The sequence below is a fragment of the Episyrphus balteatus genome (genome assembly GCF_945859705.1).
Source record: "Episyrphus balteatus chromosome X unlocalized genomic scaffold, idEpiBalt1.1 SUPER_X_unloc_1, whole genome shotgun sequence".
Classification (NCBI taxonomy): domain Eukaryota; kingdom Metazoa; phylum Arthropoda; class Insecta; order Diptera; family Syrphidae; genus Episyrphus; species Episyrphus balteatus.
In genome coordinates this window covers 335,001-340,000 of record NW_026605125.1, presented here as the reverse complement: position 1 = coordinate 340,000, position 5,000 = coordinate 335,001, and the positions used below count along the sequence as shown (strand labels likewise).

General features: G+C 33.8%; 3 non-coding genes across 3 annotated transcripts in view; all 3 read right to left on the bottom strand.

Annotated features, from left to right (window-relative positions):
- The window catches only part of LOC129920801 (large subunit ribosomal RNA), a 4,152-nt gene extending 3,449 nt beyond the window's left edge, over positions 1–703 (bottom strand). The window contains exon 1 of the ribosomal RNA XR_008773356.1: positions 1–703. This exon is cut by the window's left edge and continues 3,449 nt beyond it. This is a non-coding gene — a ribosomal RNA (large subunit ribosomal RNA).
- Positions 704–1,012: 309 nt separating this feature from the next.
- Positions 1,013–1,191, bottom strand: LOC129920837 (5.8S ribosomal RNA). Its single transcript, XR_008773374.1, has one exon. It is a non-coding gene; the product is annotated as a 5.8S ribosomal RNA (ribosomal RNA).
- A 1,320-nt stretch (positions 1,192–2,511) lies between these two features.
- LOC129920765 (small subunit ribosomal RNA) lies at positions 2,512–4,503 on the bottom strand. The gene has a single exon (XR_008773321.1). It is a non-coding gene; the product is annotated as a small subunit ribosomal RNA (ribosomal RNA).
- Positions 4,504–5,000: the final 497 nt, after the last annotated feature.

Below are 5,000 nucleotides of genomic sequence, written 5' to 3'. Positions count from 1 at the left end.
ACCATTGTAAAATTCCGAAAAATTTAAGCACAATATATAATTATATCTGTCAATGATTTATCAAATCCAAAACATTTATTTTATGTTGAAAATCCGAAGATAAACAATTTGAATAAACTTAAGTAATGGATCTTATGATAAATATTTATTACATTAACAGATTACAATGTCCTTATATGGAAAAATTGCACACTATTGTTAAAATATTTTTTATATATTTTTATATTAGTATTGAATTTTCCATAATGGATATTCAGGTTCATCGGGCTTAACCTCTAAGCAGTTTCACGTACTATTTAACTCTCTATTCAGAGTTCTTTTCAACTTTCCCTCACGGTACTTGTTTACTATCGGTCTCATGGTTATATTTAGTTTTAGATGGAGTTTACCACCCACTTAGTGCTGCACTATCAAGCAACACGACTCTTTGGAAACACCTTCTAGTAATCATTAACGTTATACGGGCCTGGCACCCTCTATGGGTAAATGGCCTCATTTAAGAAGGACTTAAATCGTTAATTTCTCATACTAGATTATAGATGTTCCATACACTGCATCCCATATTTGCCATAAAGACAAAATGGCTTAGTGCTGAACTGATTTCTTTTCGCTCGCCGCTACTAAGAAAATCCTTGTTAGTTTCTTTTCCTTCCCTCATTAATATGCTTAAATTCGGGGAGTTATCTCATATGAGTTGAGGTTGCTTAACACTTTTTATTTGCTTAATAATTTTATATACTCAATTCAAAATATTTTTTATATATCGATCATTTCAGCCATTTTATCAATTCAAGTAGAATGCCTCAATTGCCAAATTATATTATGACAACGATCTGCAATGTTAGAAATTTTTATATACTAACATCCTCTAAAAAATAGATAAAACGAACTTACTGTCGCTCGATATTATTTTGAGGTATATATTATATTTTAATATTATGAATTTTTACAAATCCAATAATATAACATGCGCATTTGATAAATCAAAAGCAGCTTATTTAGCATAGTATCACAACCCTCAACCATATGTAGTCCAAGCAGCACTTCAAAATTAATTAAAGTACATAACAGCATGGACTGCTATATGCGTTCAAAATGTCGATGTTCATGTGTCCTGCAGTTCACACGATGACGCACAGTTTGCTGCGTTCTTCATCGACCCATGAGCCAAGTGATCCACCGCTTAGAGTATTATTATTTTTTTATTTTATATTTAGTCAATTTTTTTTTTTAAGAAATAAAAATTTATTTCTTTTTATATTTTATGTATTTTTTTTATGTTGCGAATGTCCAATTCCAAAGAATCGTTAACTTATAAATTTCTTTTAAAGAAATCTAAGTACAACATTTTTATACATTTTTATTTTTATATATATATATCGTTACAACTTATGCTATGCGTTTTAGCCGGATAGTACCGGGATATTGTCCAAGTACGACACCTTTAGGGGTTAATTCGTCGCAACGTATACACGCCACGCCGAAGGGCGGGTTTTTACACCCAGGAGGATATTACCCCGAAGGGTACGACACCTTTGTTTTTTCGACTTTTGCTCTAGCAAGTTTGTTTATGCATATATATATTTTCATAAGCGTCACTATTTCGATGACGATGACAATTGGCTACCATTTAAATATTTTGTTCATATTTTTTTTTGAAAAAAAAAGACCGAATGCATTACTTATAGTAATACACCCAGTCTAATTTGTTTTTGTATTTTGGTTATAACGTCACTATTTAGATGACAACACCATTTGGCTACGATTTAAATATTTTGTTCATATTTTTTTTTGAAAAAAAAAGACTGAATGCATTACATATAGTAACACACCCAGTCTAATTTGTTTTTGTATATTGGCTAAAAACGTCACTATTTAGATGACGACACCATTTGGCTACCATTTAAATATTTTGTTCATATTTTTTTTTGCAAAAAAAAGACTGAATGCATTACTTATAGTAACACACCCAGTCTATTTTGTATTTGTTTTTTTTTTATTATATATATATCGTTACAACTTATGCTATGCGTTTTAGCCGGATAGTACCGGGATATTGTCCAAGTACGACACCTTTAGGGGTTAATTCGTCGCAACGTATACACGCCACGCCGAAGGGCGGGTTTTTACACCCAGGAGGATATTACCCCGAAGGGTACGACACCTTTGTTGTTCGACTTTTGCTATAGCAAGTTTGTTTATTCATATATATATTTTCATAAGCGTCACTATTTCGATGACGATGACATTTGGCTACCGTTTAAATACTTTTTGTTCTTAATTTTTTTTGAAAAAAAAAGACTGAATGCATTACTTATAGTAACACACCCAGTCTAATTTGTATTTGTATTTTTACTTCTTTTGAAGTATTCTTTTTTGTATTTGTTTATATATTTATTGTATATTTTATACATTTTGTACCATAATTGTACATTTTTATTTTTATATTTTATTTTTCTTTTTTATATATATTAAATATATATAAATTTTATTTTATTGGAAAAATCACGTTAATGATCCTTCCGCAGGTTCACCTACGGAAACCTTGTTACGACTTTTACTTCCTCTAAACCATCAAGTTTGGTCAACTTCTGCGAAACAACCGTAACACGTTAGCGTCACAGTGATCACGTCCGGAGACCTCACTAAATAATTCAATCGGTAGTAGCGACGGGCGGTGTGTACAAAGGGCAGGGACTTAATCAATACGAGTTAATGACTCGCACTTACTAGGAATTCCAAGTTCATGTGAACAGTTTCAGTTCACAATCCCAAGCATGAAAGTGGTTCAGCGGTTTACCCGGACCTCTCGGTCTAGGAAATACACGTTGATACTTTCATTGTAGCGCGCGTGCAGCCCAGGACATCTAAGGGCATTCCAGACCTGTTATTGCTCAATCTCATTATTGCTAGACGCAATTTGTCCATTTAAGAAGCTAGTGTCCTTATAATGGGACAAACAAACAGGTACGACTCCACTAACATAAACACATTCAAACACAATTATATTTTACTATATTCATGAATGAAGGCTATGAAAGCTTCAACATCATAATCCTGAAAGCATCTATTTAATATATTTGAGTCTCGTTCGTTATCGGAATTAACCAGACAAATCACTCCACGAACTAAGAACGGCCATGCACCACCACCCATAGATTCGAGAAAGAGCTATCAATCTGTCTTACACGCTTATGTTCGGACCTGGTAAGTTTTCCCGTGTTGAGTCAAATTAAGCCGCAGGCTCCACTCCTGGTGGTGCCCTTCCGTCAATTCCTTTAAGTTTCAGCTTTGCAACCATACTTCCCCCGGAGCCCAAAAGCTTTGGTTTCCCGGGAAGCGACTGAGAGAGCCATAGAAGTAGCTACACCCAATTGCTAGCTGGCATCGTTTATGGTTAGAACTAGGGCGGTATCTGATCGCCTTCGAACCTCTAACTTTCGTTCTTGATTAATGAAAACATCTTTGGCAAATGCTTTCGCTTAAGTTAGTCTTACGACGGTCCAAGAATTTCACCTCTCGCGTCGTAATACTAATGCCCCCAATCTGCTTCTATTAATCATTACCTCTTGATCTAAAAACCAATGAAAGTAGATCAGAAGTCTTATTTCATTATTCCATGCACAAAATATTCAGGCATTTGGAGCCTGCTTTAAGCACTCTAATTTGTTCAAAGTAATTGTAACGGCCCACAACAGCACTCGATGAAGAGCACTGAAGCAGGTTTTAATAGGAGGAATACATAATGGTACATAAGTATCATAAATGTATAAGAACTCCACCGATAATACGCTTGCATACATAAGGTAATGTACAATCCACAATTGTAGTTGTACTACCCGTATGAAGCACAAATTCAACTACGAACGTTTTAACCGCAACAACTTTAATATACGCTATTGGAGCTGGAATTACCGCGGCTGCTGGCACCAGACTTGCCCTCCAATTGGTCCTTGTTAAAGGATTTAAAGTGTACTCATTCCAATTACAGGGCCTCGGATATGAGTCCTGTATTGTTATTTTTCGTCACTACCTCCCCGAACTGGGAGTGGGTAATTTACGCGCCTGCTGCCTTCCTTAGATGTGGTAGCCGTTTCTCAGGCTCCCTCTCCGGAATCGAACCCTGATTCCCCGTTACCCGTAGCAACCATGGTAGTCCTAGATACTACCATCAATAGTTGATAGGGCAGACATTTGAAAGATCTGTCGTCGGTACTAGACCATACGATCGGCAAATTATCTAGAGTTCAACCATTATAACGATTTCCGAAGAAATCGCTTGGTTTTAGCCTAATAAAAGCACACGTTCCAAAAGGTCCGTGTTTATATTGCATGTATTAGCTCTAGAATTACCACAGTTATCCAAGTAACTGTTAACGATCTAATAAACCATAACTGATATAATGAGCCTTTTGCGGTTTCACTTTTAATTCGTGTGTACTTAGACATGCATGGCTTAATCTTTGAGACAAGCATATAACTACTGGCAGGATCAACCAGAATAATGTTATAATATTTTATTTTTAATATTATTTGAAATTTTGAAAAATAACATCAATCTCCTCTCAATAAATCCAATGATAAAGTTTTTATTTTTTTTTTTTTTATTTATTTATATTTATACATACTTTTTGTTTTATATCCTCCCTAATAGGGATAATTATTATTTTATTTTTTTTACCAACACAATTTTTATTTGTATATATTTTTTGGTAAATTTATTTTTATTTTTATTTATTTGTATGTATTTTGTATGGGTATTTTGTATGGGTATTTTGTATTTTTACTTTTATCTGGAAAATGAGGGAAAATGCATTTCACAAAGGTTTCATATAACAACTATTTTTATTTTAACAAAGAGAACTCCTACCGTATGGTGAACTCTGATATTGTTAAATTTTAGTGTAGCACCTTTCACAAATACATATCAATGATTATTTTCAAATTTCTAATATTTTCTTTTACTTCAATATATTGAAGTGTTTTTGGAATATTTTTAT